The sequence below is a fragment of the Podarcis pityusensis genome (genome assembly GCF_964106645.2).
Source record: "Podarcis pityusensis genome assembly, chromosome: 5".
NCBI lineage: Eukaryota > Metazoa > Chordata > Lepidosauria > Squamata > Lacertidae > Podarcis > Podarcis pityusensis.
The window spans coordinates 84,358,955-84,380,313 of record NC_138032.1 but is presented as its reverse complement, the minus strand read 5'-3'; the positions used below and the strand labels follow the sequence as shown (position 1 = coordinate 84,380,313).

The window sequence follows — 21,359 nt, the reverse complement described above, 5'->3', positions numbered from 1 at the left end:
TGATGATGTGGGCATTAAACTAGCAAAATGTCACATTAACTTATCTGAACGCTGATTCTTTATTCAGTCAGTTCTTGTGAGGGGTGAGGGGTGAGAAGGAAACAGGCTTCATTTATATTGGTAGTCCCCCCCCAAACTTAAATTACACTGAAGCATTTGGGGAGGATGACATGTGTGCATCTTTGTCATATCTTTTATCATCACTACCATTTCTCCATCTAATACAACTTGTGACAAACGCGAACGTTAATTACAGTTAACAAAGCAATGTGATGTGAAGTGTTCATATATTTTTTTAAAGGAAAGAGCCAACCCAATCAGTGAGATTTCATCTTACGCTGAGCTTCCAGTCAAAGTTCAGAAGTCAGAAATCAAGTACCATCAGTTATCAAATTATGTTAATGATTCTAATGAAAGCTTCTGGTATTTTGCTCAACACTGTGTTACTATTATGGTTACTAATAGGACAAGAAAAGCTGATAGCCGTGAATAAATTAAAACTGACTGCTAGTGTTCTTTTTTCATATTTGACAATCTGTTTAGTTACTGAGAGTTTTCATGTAGGGCTCGTGTTAGGGTACAGAGTGTATATTTTAATCATATTAGCACACATAAAAAACTACTTTCACATATTATTAAGGCTGTGGGATGCAAACCATCAGAAGGAAATAAAATCAATGTGAAAGGCCAACACATACCCGACAGTTGTGCCTGGGTTCTGATTGGGGATTGGGCAGCCAGTGCCATAGAGATTCCAGGTCACTGTACAGAGCTCATGATTGCATGAATGCCTCCCCCATCCAGTGTGAGAAAAGCCCTAGAATTTTCCATTAGAGGAAAGAGATGTGGAGTGAGGGAGAAGCTAGCTATGGGGAGATGGTGCCAGCTTTCCTAACGCTCCAGAAAATTTGCATGCACACATAGACTGCAGGAAGTTGCAACAACTTTCTGCTATCCTAACCTATATCATGCCAGCCCCATCACTTGCAATTTTATTTCTATTTTTACCTTTACCAATGTTACATTATTTCATCACTTTTAGCTAATGATAAATATACAGTGCAGTCTTTGCTAAGTAGTTTAGCAAGCATCTAAAGTTGCAAATGCTGCTGGACTTTGTCAAATGAACACAGCTATTTTTGCCAGTTCACATCTCTTGGAGTAAATGGAGTTCCTTCCAAACACTAATACTGGTTTGTAAATGATCTTGCGGTATCTTGGATAATTTTTGCACCCTGTCTTAACATTTCTTGAATCATTTTTGGTGCCGTCTTTCCAGCTTTATGTAACAATTTACCAGGAAGCCCATTTAATGAGTACAGGCTGAGGGCTCCTTAAGGTCCAAAAGGGCAGTTTACATTCTAAAACTAGGTCTAAAACCAGACTGGAGTGGATTCAAATAATAGTCTCATTCAGAAAACTCTGGAGCTGATACGCGGGCACACCAGATTGAATACAGGTTGATAGGTCTTAATATTGCCAGGGTCAATGGTGGATTTATTTAACAAGGGCTTCACCACAGCCTCTTTCAGAACTTTGGGACCCCTTCCTCCCTAAGGACAGAATTGACTACTTCTCAGAAACAAAGACTATGACATGCCAAAATTTGCCATTTTAAGAAGCCCATATGGACAAGAGTCAGCTATGCACATGAATGTAGAAAGAGCCCTGTGCTCAGCCCAGAATTCTTTTCTCACAGTGGCCAACCAGATGGCTGTGGGAAGCCCACAAGCAAAGCATGAGCACAACAGCCTTCCCTGTTACCGTTCTCCACCAACTGGTATTCAGAGGTAGAACCATCCAGAGGGGAAACCATCAGTAGCCACTGATAGGCCTATCCTCCATGAATTCGTCTAAATTCATCAAAGTGAGTGACCATCACTACCAATTGTGATAGCAAATTCCATAGTTTGTGCTGTATGAAGTACTTCCTTTGATTTGTCCAGAATCTCTCATCACTGAATGTCCATTGTACGTGTTATGCACGCAATATATTATGAAGCATTATGAGTCTGCCTTATGTCCTCAAGGCCAACAATCCAAAAGTGTCTTGACTAGACAGAGTGACTGTATCCTCTATCTCCGAACTTGTTTCAAAAGTGGAATCCAAGTTAGAATGCATACAAGTGATTTTATCTTCACTTGTCTTCAAAACAGTCACAGTCAGCCACTGATGATTCTATCATTTCCCTGCCATTGTCTAATTGTAGAAGGCCTTTCATCACCTGGAAGAGCGCCATTTGTTGATACTGAGCAGACTGCTATAGGACTAATGGTTTTGATTAGTTTTGTTCCTTAAAATGGTTGGGATTCCTAGAATTCTGTATCTGTGAGAAGTCTATTCCTCTTGTGGATACGACAAAACATTTTATGACTCTGTGAGTTTTTGTATGCAACATCTTCCTTGCCAGATGCAGGAACAGAGTGGCCAGTTCATAGATCAACATGCTGTGAAAATGATATAGAAAAGGAAAATTAAAAAAAACACCACCTGATTACTGAAGCACAAGACGTATAATTAATGTAACTCTAGATACTAAGATTGCATTCAGTAAGAGAGACCTCAGCACTTCTTGATCCATTTTATTTCTGCCACACCGGGGGCTAAAAAAAAGTAAAAAAGTAAATGCGTCAGTAAGGGATTTGACAGTGTGTTACGACAGTCATCAATCCTTGTGAGCCTTGTGGCCATAAATAAGCTTCATACCGCGCCACACTAAAGAGGACAGTTTCTCTTCTGCAGGACATTGAAAATGTCGCAGCTAGGGAATTGTTTGTCCCTGTCGCCACGACAACGCCACCGTCACTTATCATTTACTTTCACACCAAGTTTTTTTCTTCCCTTTTCTTTTCTTAGAAAAACCCCACACTGAGGTCTTTGTAGCGATAAAACCAAGTCAACATCGGCCCAAATTTTCAAAGCCGTTATTCTAATTACAATGAGGAGCTATAGATTGATGAGCTTAGTTTTTCGCAAGGACTGGTGGCAGTTAATTCCTGTGACCTGTGTGGCTCCAGTAGTCTCTTTTCGAGATGGAGTCTTGGAAGTTCGATTATTAGTGACATCTTGTAAGTGAGAAGAAGCTTATCTCTCCAGAGAGTGTTGATAACTTGAGACAAGGTTTAACTAGCAAGCAGTGAGACAGTGTATGGCAAATAAATAAATAAATAAATAAAGCCCTGCATTCCTGATTTTGCTGCAAGAGCACAGTAATGAGGAAATACCAACCACCACAATTTCACAAGTTGTAAACTCACTGGTAGCTTTCAGTTGTGAATTCTGGAGAAGCCTCTTTCACTCTGCTTTATCTGATAATGTGTGAAAATATTAGTCCTGCTGCTTCTCAGGCCTGAACAGCCAGTGCTCAGGGCCAGATGCATTTGAATACATACAGGTTTAGAGACTTGTGAGAAATAAATGAGAATCGGTAGAATTTTGTTTCAACCTATGGGAGTGGTAATGGGAAACATTGCTTGCACCATCCATTTTCTGTGCTTTAAATGTACATTTTGTCTCTTTTGTTTGTGTAGAAATGGGAGTATCTATGAGTTGCATGAGTGCAGCAATTTGAAAAGAGAGGTGCTGTGGTGACCATTTGTGAAAACTGGTTTACGCCCTATGCTCTGTGATTCTATGAGAACTCTACATTTTAGTTAGTCCTATGCGGCGGTTTGAATCCCCGTGACGGGGTGAGCTCCCGTTACTCGGTCCCTGCTCCTGCCAACCTAGCAGTTTGAAAGCATGTCAAACTGCAAGTAGATAATTAGGTACCGCTCCAGCGGGAAGGTAAACGGCATTTCCATGCACTGCTCTGGTTTGCCAGAAGCGCCTTAGTCATGCTGGCCACATGACCCAGAAGCTGTACACCGGCTCCCTCAGCCAATAAAGCAAGATGAGCGCCACAACCCCAGAGTCGGTCACGACTGGACCTAATGGTCAGGGGTCCCTTTACCTTTACCTATGCATGCTTACCTGAGAATGAAAATGCAGCAGGCTTGTCTATTTTGGCAAATGGGGCACAGTCCCACCAGCTTCCGTCTGCTCTCAGCCAGCCTGCACCTGCCTGCCTACGTAATGACAACCAGGCCAGGGGGTGACCCTGCCTGTCAGCTTTACCTTCCTTAGCCTTAGTTTTGCTCTTGTAGAACTCAGCAGGGAGGAGAATGGGGACAAAATTTTAATTAGTTGGCTCTGCCTGTCATTAGCACTGGCTTCATCTACTGTTGGCCTCCCTGGTTTTCACCCCACCAATCCCAATGGGCACCAGCCCAGGGGACAGGGTTGCCACTGTATTTCCATCAAAATAAACTGTGGCTTTGCTTTTAACTGTTATTTTGGGTCATGTGTGTCCAGTAGTGTTCCTCGTGCTGCTGGAAGGCCCTTTGACGGTCCACCAGAGGCTTCTATCAGCAGAACAGATGGATAATTTCCAGTGCCATCTATTCTCTCTCTCACCTGCAGCTCCTCTGAAGAGTCTACCAAGTCATTAAAGAAGATTTTGGGGGTTTGCACAGGGGGAAATCAGCAAAAATTATCCCTTCCCCATACCACTGACAGAAGCCTCCACTGGATCAAATATTTTATGACAGCACAAAGTATAATGTTAGATTCCTTTCCCTTCCTTCCAATAATGATTTTTTGTGTAGACGAGTGTCTTACCTAAATATATTAGGTACGGTGGTACCTCGGGTTACATATGCTTCAGGTTACATACGCTTCATGTTACAGACTCCGCTAACCCAGAAATAGTACCTCAGGTTAAGAACTTTGCTTCAGGATGAGAACAGAAATCGTGCTCTGGCAGTGCGGCGGCAGCAGGAGGCCCCATTATCTAAAGTGGTGCTTCAGGTTAAGAACAGTTTCAGGTTAAGAACGGACCTCAATGAATGAATTCAGTACTTAGCCCGAGGTACCACTATATATTAAAGTAGCATTGGAGTCCTGTGTCCCACCCCATGTGTTTTCATGCTATAAATGTTGGTCTACTCTACAGTGAACACGTGTAGTTTGTTCCTTGCTGAATTTCACTGCAAAGTTGCTATCTTCTTAAAGTTCAATCTATAGAACTCGAATTTTGTAACTGGTAGAGCTGTTAAATACATTTTTCCTATCTCTTTTTTAAGCCTCTCCTTGTTAATTAGAAGTGTACATATTGGGAAATTAACTATGAAATACTAAAAATGATAAATTATTCCATATTTGAAAGTATAAATTAAAGGTTTAGTGTATATAAAATTTGTCATGTTTAATTGCAAGTTCAATTAAAATTCAGGATAATGATGATTTATACAGGTTTCTGTGTAATTTGATATTCATTAGCTTAGCCAGACACATGCTGATATTAGCTCGTTAATTATGTTTCCTTTTGTTGAAAGCAGCCTTGTGAAAGCAATCTGCTCAAAGTTTTCCAAACTCATTCTGCTAAATGAATATTTAGCAGCTGTTCATGTTATTGAGATGGTCACTGCGGCTTCATTTCACTCATACATGGCATCAATCATACCTACTGTATGACAACAAGGTTTTCTCATTACAAACCCATTTATGAAGGTTATGGGTGACGTTAACAAGTTATTGCATGGCAGTATAACACAACTTTACAGTCATGTAGTTTACATTTAGTTTCTTCAAATAGCTTATGGTCCAAATGTTGGGAAAGTGTAGGAACACACTGGCAAAAATTACTCATATACAAATTATTGTAATTGGCTGTTGTAGTACTGGGGTTGATTGATTGATTGATTGATTGATTGATTGATTGATTGATTATGGTTTTTGAACACCGAATTATGGACACCTTAGAGCTGCCTTTTCATCCCCCAACCCTACCCCCCGAAAAAAATCTAAGTGTTCACAGCAAGGATATCTATGAAGCTGTTCTTGATGGTTACTTTTGAAACTTTCCCCTTTGAAAGTCTCTGTGTTTCTGAGCATCTTTTAGAAATGGTTGGCTTGATCTGGTCCAACAGTGCATACAGTATGCCTGATCAGAGGGATCTTACCTGGTGCTCCCCAGCTTTCTCCTACCTAGTACTCCCCAGATATTGTTGGATCGCAACTTCCATCATCCCTTATCAATGGCCGTGTTGGCTGGAGGAAGACTGTTGGAGAAGATGGTCCTAGGGGATAATAATGCCTCCCTGGCTTCTTCCCTTGGGATACATGTATGAGTAAGAATCAATATGTAATAGGGAATGGGAACCCTGTGTATATTTCTCATATATCTGTCTTCCACTTGGTCAAGGGATATGTGATGATGTATGGGATCCTTCCATGAATGGGAACTGTGCCCATAGTAGGATTGGATTGATCCCAGCGTGTTTGATTTAATAACTGCTTTTTGTGTTGGGACCACAACTTCCAGCAACTCCAGGATTGATTATGGATGGTATTTGTGACATTGAACAAGGTACTTCCAGTTGCGCCCTTACTGTTAAGGGGATAGAACTTCATTAAAAATGCTGCTTCTCCCGCACAACTGTTTCGTTCATCAAATTAGAGCTTTTAGTTCATTTGTTGAATATGAAAGTACTTACCTTTTAAGAGTATTGGTTTTCTGTGTCTTCACTCAATTCACCACTGTTTAAGCAGAAAAAAGTTAATTCATATTAACAAGTCAGTACTGGGAAAACAGTTAGCGAGTTAAGTATCTGGGCCATGTAGTCATAATATTTCTGCTTGAACAGCTAGGGTTCTGTTGGAAGTGGCTTGTCGGGCAAAGTGTATTTGAAGAGTTTTGCTCATAAGCTCTGCTTCTCATGATTAAGCAGTGCTGCCTCTTTTCTGTAGCTTTTCCTTTTCTATCACTCTTTCACTCAGCAGCTCTTTGAAGTTAGCAGTTATTCTGATCTGTCTTGAGTACTAATTTTTAAGAAATCTAGATAACCATGTAACTCCTTCCTCAAATCTCCCTCCCTCCCTTGCAATGTACATTATTATTGATGCCAACCTTCTTCTACTGCTACCACTAAGTTTTATTCCACAGTAGGCTTCTAAGTGGTTTACAAGTGTAACTATCAGTTAACAAAGCATTAAAATATAAACATCCATTACATCTATATGAAACCTTTGGGAGCTGTCATCAGTGGAGTCGCAACGGGGGGGGGGCGGTGCGCCCCGGGTGCCATGTCTGGGTGAGTGACAAGAAGGCACTCCATGGAGGCTGTGGTGGCACGAGCAGCCATCGCGCCGCCACAGCTGCATGTGGAGGACCCTCCATTTGCGGCTGCCGCCATGAGCAGAGGATCCCAGTGCCGGTAGCAAACCGCTATGTACAGCACATGTGCGGCATCACACGCATGCACTGTACGTAGCGATGCCGCATGTGCACTGTACATAGCAGTTTGCCGCCGGCACTGCTCGAGCACTGTACAGACGGTGGGGATCCCTCTGTCACCACTACAGCCGCATGTAGAGGATCCTCCGTTCGCGGCTGTAGTGGCGACAGAGGGATCCCACCGCCATCCATACGGTGCTGGAGCAGCGCCGTCGGCAAACCACTATGTACAGCGCATGTGCGGCATCGCTATGTAGTGATGCCGCACATGAGCCCTATGTAGCGACGTCCTGCCCCGGGTGTCACAACGCCTTTGTTCGCCCCTGGCTGTCATCAGGAGATTTGGAGTGAAGCGTCATCAATATGCAGATGACACCCAGCCCTGTCTCTCTGTTCCATCTGAATCTGGAGAGGCAGAGTACTATAGGTGTTAGACCAGTGCTAGGAGGTGAGGATTGGCTGGATGTGGGGCAATAAATTGAGGTTAAATCCTGAAAAGGCAGAGAGGTGTTATGTATCCTGGGTTCTTACATCCGAGAGGTAGGGAGACAGCCTGTCCTGAATGGTGTTGCAGGTCCTCAGCTTCAGAGTGTTCTTGAATTCAACACTGTCACAGGAGACAAGATCTTACAACGGATTTGGTAGCTAATAGGCAGCCAATCCCGGGAGTGATATGTGCCCAGTAAGGGGCATCACTCACCACTCAGGTGACAGGATTTTGCACCAGCTGCAATCTCTGGACCAGCTATAATAAAAACACCACATAGAGCACATTGTAGTAGTAAAAATGTGGTTATTAGTGCATGTGTCTAAGCTACCCCTCTACAGGAAGGGACACAGTTGACACATCAAATGAAACTGGTGACATGCACTCTTTGCCAGGGAGGCCACTTGACCAGTATACCTTCTGCAACCCTATTTAGAAAACATATTTAGAAACAGCAAATCTTGCCTCAATTATTCATGCTTTAGTTACATCCAGACTAGATTATTGTAATGCACTCTAGGCTGGGCTGCATTTGAAGACGGTTCATTAATTGCAACACACAGCAAGAGCATACATGAAGCTTTTCTAGGTGCAAAAAACAACACCCGTGCAAGGAATTGCTTCTTGAACAAAAGCTCATCTTTTTGTGATACAACACAGAGTAATAGTTTTAAAATTATTTATAGAATGAAATCCCAACTTTGTTGAAAAATACTATCATTGCCTGCAATTCCCATTAGTTTCCCTAGACTTAAAGAACAAAGATTTGGCAGTATTTCAGTGACAGAATGCTATATATAATTTGTCAGGGGACCTGTTGACCTTATGTAAATTTGCCTTTTTGAGAAGGTTTTGTTATTATGATCGCAGTTGCTAGAGCAGTTGTGTAAACTTAGCAACAGTTGATATGTTACTGTCAAGTTTCATGAGCTAAGTTGCCCTCAAAGGTAGAATCAGCTCTTTGCAAAGTTCACACCTATAATTCAGAAATATTATTTATGAAGAAAGAACACATTCTGGAACAAGTAGAAGGCTTCTGATTCTGTCCTTTGGGGGCAGCAATGACTTGGCCCCAGTACTCCATGCTCTTGAAGACAACTTGGCAACTTCAATTGGTCCAAAATGCAGCAGTCAGTTAGCTGGGATTCCATTTAGAACACACATATATATAACCCCTGTTTTAAAATAGCTGCATTGGTTGGCAGTTCATTTCTGGGCCTAATTCAAAGTGCTCACATTAGTTGTAGAGTCCTAAATAACTTAGGCCCCATGCCCCATGTAAAGTGACTTCCCAGCTGTTCTCTGCTAATTTCCTTTTAGTTCCCTCCTTTGGAAAGGCTGTGGGATCTATAATGAACTAGTCGAGGGGCAATAAACTGAAACTCTGTCCAAACAAAAATGGGGTTCTGTGGGTAGGTGGTTGTGAAGAGAGAGACAGTGTTCCAACGTGTTAGTCCTGCAAAGAATCAGATTCGGAGCCTGCAGTTATTTTTAGATCCACCTTTGTTATTGTAGGCCCAGGTAGCTTCTGTGGTATCATAGGCTGCTATGCCATCTGGGACCTTTGCTGATGGCTGCTATGCCATCTGGGACCTTTGCTAGTGATAACCTAGGCAGAGTTATTGATGCTTTGGTAGCAACTGGGATTGACTAATATAATGCATAGTGCAGGGGCATACCTTTGAAGACGGTTCAAAAACAGCTGTTAGAGAGTTACACTTACTCTCTTATGTGAAGAACAAAGTCTTCCATCCGGGCTTCTATTTCTTGGCCAGTCTGTATGCCAAGCCTGGGAACCTGGCATGTGTGTGTATGTCTGCAGTTATGGTATGGAAGTGTGCAAAGTATCGGGTATTGAAAGGTAAACTTTAACACTGGGACCATTTTAATACCTAACCCTAATAATCTTTACAGGACTGAAATTTGTTTTCATGCTCACTGTTTTTGATTCCCGTTTCAGATTTGCAAGATAGAAATATACAAAAGAAAAAGAAAGAAAAGGAATGTCCTTGTTTCTTTATCTGCCGCAACATTGCCTCTGAGCCGATTTCTCTGTCTGTCCATCCTGATGGCATGCAAAAAGCAGGATTAATCCTTTCCTTGTTACTAAATTGTGTCTGTGTGAAATTTTTCTGAGCTTAGTATGACTGATATTCCTCAAGAGGAAATTTATTCTTGCAAGGATTTCCTTAGTCCACCAAGAGAGACTCTTCCTGGCATTAGGGGAGCAAGATGTAGGCCGAGTGGAAATGCACCAAACTGATTTAATAGAAAAAGGTAATTCCTATTCAAACTGTATGGTCCCTTATTCATTTCTTCGGATTATCATCAAATTTATGTCACCAGCAAAAGGAGCTTTATTGAGTTTCACAGATATATTCCTTTTGCTTTCATTGTCATTAGTTGGCACACTGACATTTTCATATGTGTCTCAGCTAATGCCTCAAAATTACTCCATCTACAAATGTAACAATTGAACAGATAATTTTAATAAGATTCAGCTTGACTTCAGACTGCACTCCTTCCTTTTCTTTATAGAATGCAAATTGTAACCTGTTTTTAAAGCCGTGCAATGCAGTGAACTTTAATGGGATTTGACAACATCATATTAAGCACAACAACTACGCATAATGTACCGAAAAATTGGACGTGAAATTGGAAACATAGCTGAGAACAAAGTAAATTTACATGGTTTGGTAGTTTGAATGTCTGATATCATATTCTCTCATGCAAGCTCCATAAAAAGCAAGGGATTTAACAATGGATATCAGCGGAAAGTGCTTTTAAAGTTAAAGCTGATGGATGGCTTGTCAAAAAAAATAATTGCATTGGTTGGAAAGTCGGGATGCGTGCTGAGGGGGAGAGAACAGGATATACAGAGAGGATGATGGGAAGTGACAGTGGTCTGTCAAGAAGCAGTGGCTGCCCAGAGAAGTGTGAAGCCAGAGCTATAAGGTGGCAGAGTAGAACAGGCTGTCAGAGCGGGAAAGTGGCTTTAATACCCTGAAAAGCAAAGGAATCCGCCTGTCAGCCTTGCTCAGCCGTGCTGAAAGAGGAAAGGAACATGGCATAAAGTTAGAGACATTAAACGGGGAACGGGGGGCAGGGAGAGACCACAGAAAGCAAAAAGGGAAAGGGTGGGGGAGAAGAAAGCTGATGATTTTATTTGTATAGACAAATGACGAATTTTTTTTGGTAAGAAGCTCACTTTTGGCCACATCAGAGTGTTTTGCAATAGTGGGGTGTTGCAGATAATGTGGGCACTGGAACACGGAATGTCTGCAAAAATGAAACAGTTCATTAAAGGTCTGTAGAAAATGGGGAGGGATTGTTTCTCCTTGTGTGCCTGTTTCTGGCACATTTAAGCACACCACTCTGTCCTGTGACCTTCCGTTTACTTCCATTGTGTGCAGCTGTACTGTGAATTGCAGCTATGGGCGTATTACCAGACCAATTGAGTGTGCTTCTTTTTCTTTTTTTGCTGTGAGCCTGAGGCAGGTTTTGCATGTTAACCAAAATCTTTAAGGTTTCTGGAGTTGTTTTTTTCCTCTCTGTGGCTATATCAGTTTTTAGCCTACAATTCTAATTAATAAATGTTAACAAGGAAACTCATTGTGTTGTTTGGGCAAGCTATGCTTTCCTCTTAGCCACACCCCATTTTCTTTCACACATGTCCCTGTAGTTTATGGTAGTGTTATGGCAATCAGTAATTATCACCATCATCACAGCTAAACATCAGCAAAATCCCTGTGCTCATGGAATGCACAGATGAAGGTATGGAGTGGAGATCAGGGTCATGATTGCTAGTCCTGTCCTCCAAAGGTCCAAGGTCCCCTTTGCCCAGGATTGGTTTTGTTCCCTTCATTTTTGTGGGGGTAGGAGGCTTTGTAAACTACCTTCAAAGTGTTGCTGAAGGGCAATATATTAATCTTTAAAATAAATTAATAAACCTGTGTGCAAATAGGACCTTGCAATACGGAAGGGGCAGCAGTAGGTACAGTAGGCATGATTTCATGCATCTTATGTATACAGCTTTTAATCTGAAATAAATAGAATCCAAGAGCATGTTCTGCAGGAAAACAATAATGGTTTTCACAACCTGTAGGTGATATTTGTAAGATGCGGGGAGGTAACCTGTGGGAACAGATTCAGGGTTATAGGGAGAGGAGAGGGAGTGAAATACAGTCCTACATCCCTACTTGACACCTGTGGGAAATCGAATCTGGTGAAATCTGGGCTGGATTAAGAATGGTTATGGGCATTTAACAAACCTTGGCTATGGCTCACAGTAAGGAGAGAGCTTAACCACAAGTCTCCATTTGGGTGACACACTAAGCCAAATCTTGGCTTAGCTTAGTTTAGCTTAGCTCAGCATAGCAGGGCAGGGCAGCAAACTGGGCTGTTGACCATATAATAAATATTCATGGGGAGGGATTGTCCATGTGCTTTAATAGCAATAGTAATAGTAATAATATATTGTCTCACAATAAAATAATAATCTATTGGCCGTTGAGAATTAGATTAACCTGGGGGCAGGAGATTGTGTGCAATAACTAAGTTTAGCATTCCATGCAGCATTTGGACAAAGCCACCACCTTATATTATTTTTTGCAAGTACGAATACCTTGCATAGAAAGAGATAATGTTACAATGCAACATCGTTATCTTACAATGTGCTGAAAAAGTCATACGGTTCATTATTCTCCATTGAAGGGTTAAAATAAATAAATTTTAGAAACCCTTGAAAGCAGTGCTTTTGCTGTGGATAGTATATAACAAAGTCTTAAAGGTCTGTAGTCTTTCAGAGCTTATAGTGTAATTTTGTATATAAGGGGCATACTGGCTTCCATTGCACTTTCACAAACACAGTCTCCCTCTCCCTCTCTCTCCTTCCCTCCCTCCTCTTCAAACTTACTGTTCTTTTAAGGCAAATGAGACCTAAGGATAGAAGGGCAGTGAAAAATGTAAAACTGGCCAAGATGGATGGCAAAATGCGCCATGCATAAATAAATTACGGGGGGGGGGGGGGAGATGAACAATGATTGTGTGGTTGAAGACCTGGCTGAATACGTGTGTCAGGTGCTGATTGGAAGAATGATAAATGGAGTGACCTAACAAAGGATTGACTTCTCCAAAAGACAGGCCCTTTTAATGGATGGAAAGGGAGGAAGCCTCATTTAGAAGGGAAAGGCTGTTTGCTGTGCAGATATGACAAAGGGGAAGTCGACAACCATTGATTTACGTTCGGGAATGACAGTTGAAAAATTCAACAATAATCATGACAAATGAGAAGCGATGCAGTCGGGGGGGGGGGGGAAATGCCAATACGTTAAGCCTGAGAAGAAATGCCAAGGTCACAGGGAAAGGTTTCCAAACTTCTGCTTTTGACAATCCTAATGGAAATATTGGAAAGATGGGATGCAGGTTAAAAGGTATGGTTTGAAGTGAAGGATTGGAAAGGACATGAGTTAGTGCTGGTTCTTTCAAAAGCAGCTACTGAACATTTGTTGCACCTAGTCCTGAGAAAGGTTTTCTTCATGTCTCCTACTTTTTCTCTTGTGGAAATGTTAAAATGAAATAATAGGTGAAATCTAGGCTGGAAAATACAAATCTGAGTTCTTGCCAATGACTTCAGTGGGTGTGGAAATGCCCTATTTACTATGTATGTGTTTATAAAATATATTGCCTTATTGGATTTTATTTTTTTTAAAAGCCACTAATCTAACAGGAATGCTGAGGTGTTTCTGTAAATATGTTTTCGCTGTGACTATTGACAAAATAAAATGAGTGTGTGAATTCTGCCCCAGCTGCTTAATTCTAAAAATGCCTTTTAAAAAGAAATATGAAGACACTGGAAATGAGGCTGCAAGTTTGTTTGGGGGAAACTATTGTGTTAGAAAATCAGTGTATTCGTTTGGAAGTTCTCCATTGTTTTAACATGCGCTTGTGCTTATGCATGCAGTACTTGAGCAAGCTGTTATAAATAATTAGAGAAGCATCATCTTTCACTGACATTTCTGTATTTGCAGTAAGCATATCCAAGCAATGTTTGTAAAATAACCGTCCTTTATAAAAGAAATGAATGGGTATTTTTACTTCACTGTGGAGCATATTAAATGGCACAAAAATCTTTATTAAGCAATTTTAAAATAAGATGTGCTGGAGGGAAATATTTCATATGGCCTTGATTTGTCTTCTGTGGCCACTGGAGTAATGATCTGTGTGAGTCTGTGCTCACATGAGGAATGGCAGAAATAGAAGGGGGGGAAAGAGCACAGTCTGAAGCCCACAAATATAAGGAGACAAAGCAATGATTAACAATGATGTGCTACCATTCTCCTATTTCCCCACCCCAGTTGGGGGAAGACCTAGTCATTTGGATGATGGTACTGGAATGCATCATTAGCAGACGCGTGACAATGTTTCTCTTTAAATCACTAATAGTATGTGATGTTTCAAAAATAATTATAATGGCACCCCAATCTTAAATAGTCCACAAGTTGGAAGGAATTAATTGTGAATTGATGTTAGCTCCCCTGACTTCCTCTGTGTGCTATACATGGTGTATACCACTTTGTATTTACAACAACTGTCTGAAGTAGGTTCCAGTGAGGCTGCTCCAGGGAATGAGAATTTGAACCCAGGACTTCACTCCACTGACTGATCAAAGGCATTAACAAAGGACATTCACTTATTAACTAGTCATCATGCAATACCTAAATACAATGAAGCACTGCCAAGTCTCAGTCATTGTCATGCAGGTGCTAGGTGCTGTACAACACAGAACTGCTCATTGTTTCCTGAGAGGGTTTAAAATCTAGAACCCAGCTCATGTTTAAAATCTAGAACCCAACCAGGCAATCTTAATTTCAATGGTGGAGGAACAGGCACACACTCTTCCCTTTTTTTCAAATCTCACAGCAGCTGTGAAATCACCTTGGGCAATTGACTGTCATTTAGCTTGATCCCCTTCCCTCCATCCACTGTATGGGCAAAGTACAGGGTGAGTCTTTTAAAAGAGGCCCCGTGGAACGTGTGTACTCTTGTATCCATAGGGCCTCTTTTAAAGGACTCACCCTGTAGTACCAGTCTACCTTTTGTTGTTGTTGTTTAGTTGTTTAGTCGTGTCCGACTCTTCGTGACCCCATGGACCAGAGCACGCTGGGCACTCCTGTCTTCCACTGCCTCCCGCAGTTTGGTCAAACTCATGCTGGTAGCTTCGAGAACACTATCCAACCATCTCGTCCTCTGTCGTCCCCTTCTCCTCGTGCCCTCCATCTTTCCCAACATCAGGGTCTTTCCCAGGGAGTCTTATCTTCTCATGAGGTGGCCAAAGTATTGGAGCCTCAGCTTCACAATCTGTCCTTCCAGTGAGCACTCAGGGCTGATTTCCTTAAGAATGGATAGGTTTGATCTCCTTGCAGTCCATGGGACTCTCAAGTGTCTCCTCCAGCACCATAATTCAAAAGCATCAATTCTTCTGCAATCAGCCTTCTTTATGGTCCAGCTCTCACTTCCATACATCACTACTGGGAAAACCATAGCTTTAACTATACGGACCTTTGTTTGCAAGGTGATGTCTCTGCTTTTTAAGATGCTGTCTAGGTTTGTCATTGCTTTTCTCCCAAGAAGCAGGCATCTTTTAATTTCGTGGCTGCCTTACAGGGTAATTAAGGCTTATTGAGGTGATGGAAGTTACAACACCTGAAGTAAGTGCTAAGTCGAGGTGGCTAACTTGTGGTCTTCCAGATGCTGGACTGCACCCAGCCAGCATGACCAATGGTCAGAGATTATGGGAGCTGACATCCAACAATATCTGGAGAGGCACAGATTAGCCACCTCTATGCTGATTTATTATTAATAATGCAGTCCTATGTACCCACTTAACTGAAAGACACTCACATTTGAATAGGCATACATAGGATTGCACTCTTAAATAAATAGAAAATATGGGGCTTTAAAAATGAAATATTAACAGATTAGAATGAATAACCAGCTGCAAAGTGGCCAATTGTGATAAACAATTGTGTTGGAATTTGTTGTTGTTTTTTAATGGAATAGATTGTCTCTTAAATGGTTAAACTTCCTTATGCCAGTTGAGATATTGTATAGCCAGTAGTAATTCCTGCTTAACATGTAGTAAAACAGATTAAAGGTAAAAATGGGGTGGTGGTGGAATCTGAGCTATAGCATTGCCAAAAGATATCTAGGATTCATCAGCTGAGATACCTTTTTAACTTTAGAAATTGAGCAAAAAACAAGGTTATAAATGACTAGGGCCAGTTATTTGAGATAATCTGAGATCTATAATAGTTTCTTACAATGCCTCGTACACTTGAGGTTTGCAAAGCCAACCCATAGGAAACTAGCCTCTTTAGATTAAACATTTTCTAATCAGCTTTATCACTCATATCTGAATTTATCTTATTTGAGGAAAATGCCAATATATTAGCAGGCATATATGATACACAAGGTGACCCTACTAACTTAATGACATAATACATTATCCTTAATGAAGTCAATATCTTGTCTTTTAGCTGTCTGTCTATTGGGGCGATTAATTGCAGTGTCATTAAAGTTAGCTCTCTTTTCATTTGAGCTTGACAAGTCGCATAAAACTAATGTTCTTAGTTATCAGCCAGTGGAATAGGTTGGAGGATGGAGGAAATTGTAGGACAAATAAGGGGGTACTGCAACAGCTAACCTGAAGGAATTTTTCCAGTGACTGTTTTCACAAGCCGTGACTGCAGCCAGCAAAGCAGCAAAATGAGAGGCAGGCTTAATAACACAGTCAAAAAGGCTTTTTTAACCTCCAGCCCAAAGGCTTGCTTTCTCTCTCTCTCTCTCTCTCTCTCTCTCTCTTGGCTTTCTGTGTATTAAGCCCAAATTAGGTCATAACGAACTGTGAAGTATCAAAAGTCATTGTATTATTATGGTTTCAGGACTTGGGGGGGGGGGGATTTCCTGGAACGGCCTCATGAGGAAAGTTTAAATGAGATTACCTATCCTAAACAGGTGCAATAAAGAATATAAAACGTGCATCTTTCGTTCTGCTCTTTGAAGTACCTTGTGTATGCATGTGTAGGTGTAAGAAGGAAAGAAGTGAGAAATAAAATCCCCCCTCCAACCTTTAGAAGACTAATTTTGCATGAAATACAGTGTTCAAATAGCAACAATAAATATTAGTCATAGCTGATGGTAGGGATGTAGCAAGGGGTATTCCAGGGCTGGCTGAGTAAACAGAGTCACTCCCTGCCTTCCCCCCACCTCTGAAACTACAAGACAGGACAGCTGTAATTTACAGTGTGTTATCTTTGTCTATAGCAGCAAGATGATATGAAGTAAATCAAGGTACGAGTAATGAAAGACTGGAAATTTATTCCTTGGAGCACACTTTAAAGTGTAGTGTCTGTTATAGTGCCACTGCCTGAAGATCCCGAAATGAGAGTTGGATGAAGGGCAATAAAGAAGCATAGCGGCTCATGTTAATGTTGTTTGTCTGAGGTTAGTAATTGGGTTCCACTGATGAGTTGGGTGAAGACAAAGTGAGGATCCTAGCAAGTATTGTAAATCTTACATTGTTGGAACAAGAAGCAATCCTAACAGATATTGATCCTTCCCTGTGCCTAGAGGCGAGGGAAGAAAGCAGTGTGTGCTGCTGAGCCAGTGTTGTTTTCAATAGGACCAATTACCTTAGCGAGACTGGGGACTCTGCATGGAGTCATGCCAGGCTTGCAAATTGTGAACGATCAATTACTAGACACTTTTAGATGCATTTCCATACTGCCCCCCCCCATCATAGCAAGTTAGCTTCCTGTATTAATTTATTCAATTTTAATTCTCAAAACATTTATCAAATCCCCCAATTGTTCCGTTATTAAAATATTCCAGTTCAGCGAAAGTAAATCTCTTATGCTGGTGTGTTCAGAAATGAAGTAGAAGGGGGTGGAGAATACAAAACAATATTTTGTTTAACATGACTTCTCTAATGTTAAGCCACAGATTCCCCATTTTCCTGGTCTATACCAACCATTTATTTATATTTATATTTCATAGGCAGATAACACACAGACACACCTCATGCAATCCTAAGACAATTCAGTAGTGAATGTGCCATGTTTGTCCTTATCAGTTTCTATTTATTCTCTGCATCTTAATGATTTAATTTTGTTTAACTGACCCTTGGGGGGGGCAGGGAATAAGTAATCGGGATTTGCAACACACCAGTGTCCAGACTGACAGTTCTCCTTGTGTGTGTTGTTATGTACTGTGTGTGTGTGTTATGTACTGTGCAGACATATAGGAAGCATATAAAAATGGATGCTAGGCTTCTATTTATTTATTTACCGTTTCATAAAATGCTTCCTATACAGCGTCCTGAAGTGATTTAACAATAAAAGCACCACATTTTTTAAAAAAACAGTTAAAAAAACCCCTCCAGTATAGATTGAGATAAAAATCTCCACTTAAGAGGCTTGTTGGAAAACATTTTCAACAGGCACCAAAAAGATAACAGGGATGGTGCCTGCATGATATGTTACTAACTTCACCAAACTTTAATTAGGCATTACAAATATAGGCCATCATAAAGAATCCATATATGAAAATTTAAAATATATATAAATAAACAGCCATGTAAAATATGTAACAACAAGGATTTCCATTGGAGTTTCTAACCGCTAAATAGTGTGCCTTACATGTAACAGAGGGACGCGGGTGGCGCTGTGGGTTAAACCACAGAGTCTAGGACTTGCTGATCAGAAGGTTGGCGGTTCAAATCCCCACGACGGGGTGAGCTCCCGTTGCTTGGTCCCTGCTCCTGCCAACCTAGCAGTTCGAAAGCCCGTCAAAGTGCAAGTAGATAAATAGGTACCGCTCTGGCGGCAAGGTAAACGGCGTTTCCGTGTGCTGCTCTGGTTCGCCAGAAGTGACTTAGTCATGCTGGCCTCATGACCCGGAAGCTGTATGCCGGCTCCCTTGGCCAGTAAAGTGAGATGAGCACCGCAACCCCAGAGTTGGTTACGACTGGACCTAATCGTCAGTGGTCCCTTTACCCTTTTACATGTAACAGGAGGGAGTTCCAAAGTGTTGGTGCCGCCACACTAAAGGCATAGCATGGTATTCAGCTAAGTTTTACTCAGAGTAGATGTGTTGAAATTAATGGGTCTGACGTAGTCGTGTTCATTAATTTCAGTGGGTCTATTCTGAGTAAAGAGTTGGCTGAATAACACCCACAGTTCCTACCTCATACAGAATGGACCTCCTGGAGGTGGCATCTGCAGGAGGCTCTTTCCTGGAGAGCTCAGTGACTGGTTGTGTATATATGGGTTGAGACAATCTCTTAGACAGTGCTTTTTTCTGGTGGTACACACTGCTATGCAATACCAGCACCTTCCCCCCCCCCCCAAAAAAAAATTTGAAGCCTGGCAACCCCTTCCTAAAGCCTGCAGGAGCATAGCCAAGGGGGGTAGGGGGGCAGCTGCCCCCAATCAAGTAAATCAATAAAAATACTTAACTAACTGAGGTTCTGCCTCCCCACAACATGAAGCCTGCATATCTGCTTCTCCAGGGGGAGTACATCCCTGCCAAAAGCTAGCAATTGGCCAGTCAGCCACACCAAACCTTAATTTCCATTAACTAATCTCCTCGTCACATCTCACCTTCAGTTGCCCCAACTTCCTCTGCCTTCCCAGTGCTGTGCATATTCACAAGAAAAAGTTGATATCATACCTTTTGGGGATATTTTGTCCCAGCTCTAGCAGTCTGGTTTGTGTATCTGATAGTGGGAAATCCTTCCTTCCTTCCTTCCTTCCTTCCTTCCTTCCTTCCTAATATATTCTGAGGCCCTTTCCTGTTAAGCCCCGTGGCCACACCTGCTCATTCTTTTTTCCTCCTCACATTCTGTTACTAACAGTGGTGTGAGCACTGGGACTGAGAATTCAGGCAGCTTTCCTTATAAACTGAGGTGGTTTCCCTGGTCCTCTGTCACAATGGACACAAACATTCTGGATGACCTCATAAAGACATATCCAGGTAACCTGACTATGTTTTCTAGGCTCCTCCCTTTCTTGGGACCCCTCCAGACTGGTGTCTGGTGTCGTATTTCCATTGTATTTTGTGCCGTGTTCTTCGCACAATATAGTACCTTAGTGGTGGATTATCCACCTTTATTATTTGTTTTGCATGTTTCCCCAATACTTCCACATTATTGCTATCTATGACAGGCCCAGATAATATTGAAAGAAGGGTTGTGTGAGACCAGACTAAATAAGTTGGTTTTGATTGATTGATTTAATTTGTATACCACCCTTCACCTGTAGATCGTAGGGAAGTTCACAACATAAAAATACAATATAAAAACACTAAAGGCAAAGGTAAAGGGACCCCTGACAAGAACAAAGAAACATACAAACCAATAACCCCCCTTCCCCTTCCCCTTCCCCACCCCCTCCCACAAACACATTTAAAAAGTGGTATAATGTGTTAGTTTTCAATTTTTAGCAAAGACAATTATGGTTCTCTTCTGGCAGCAGAGCCATTGACATGTCTTAGCAAAAGCTTTTGGGACAAATATGTAAGCAGTGCATATAAAATACGATACAATATCAAAAAATTTAGAACAATTATACACAACTAATTATATGTTTGGGTAGGTTTGCTAATTTAGCAGACATCAAGAACATTACAGTGGTACCTCTGGTTATGAACTTAATTCATTCCAGAGGTCCGTTTTTAACCTGAAACCGTTCTTAACCTGAGGTACCACTTTAGCTAATGGGGCCTCCCACTGCTGGCATGCCACTGCCGCGTGATTTCTGTTCTCATCCTGAGGTAAAGTTCTTAATCCGAGGTACTACTTTCAGGTTAGCGGAGTCTGTAACCCGAAGTGTTTGTAACCCGAGGTACCACTGAGTCCTGGCCTAATGTTAATAGGCAGGGAGTACCAAGGCATAAGTGCTGCCACACTAAGATGGACACCTCACAGATGTGAAACTGCAGATGGCAGCATTTGAGCTGGCACTTATGGGGAAAGGAAATTCTTCAAGTAACCTTTTGGGAATCCTGAAGAGGGGCCAGCATGACAGGGCATGCAAAAGTAATCTATATGGAGGTGCAGGTTCACAAAGCGGTGTTTCTGTACATTCCTTGGTGGCTTATGAGGTGCACAGCATCCTATGTGTTTCTACAGACAATCATGTATGGATATGAGAGCCTGAACTCTGAAGCAGGCCTGCATATGCATCTTCCTATTTGTTGCAACTCTATCATTTAGCTGTGCAGCTACTTCTTCACTGGCAGGCAGCTGTTGAGTACTTCTGTGAGAGTATAGGTCATAAGATCCCCTATCTTCTGTGAAACATATCTTTAAAGTGTATATTATTAATACATGCAAAACTTCTGAAATAACTCCAGTGTTAAAAAACACCAATGCTTGCTATCCATTAGCCTAAAACGGACAACGCTGTTTCCACAGTGCTATTCAAAGTTGAGGATTTATTGGACTTAAGCCATATAATATCTGCATTCGATATTTGTCCTGTTGTCCACACTAGAAGTTAAACCCTTCTTGACAGCAGTTGAGAGCAGTTAGGATA

General features: G+C 41.5%; 1 protein-coding gene and 1 long non-coding RNA gene across 2 annotated transcripts in view; one reads left to right on the top strand and one right to left on the bottom strand.

The window, feature by feature from the left end:
* Positions 1 to 21,359, top strand: part of LRMDA (leucine rich melanocyte differentiation associated) — a 755,532-nt gene that overhangs the window by 305,122 nt on the left and 429,051 nt on the right.
* Positions 2,112 to 6,965, bottom strand: LOC308478274. The gene is made up of 2 exons (XR_013987010.1): positions 6,004 to 6,965; positions 2,112 to 2,604 (listed from the first exon to the last, which is right to left on the bottom strand). It is a non-coding gene; the product is annotated as an uncharacterized lncRNA (long non-coding RNA).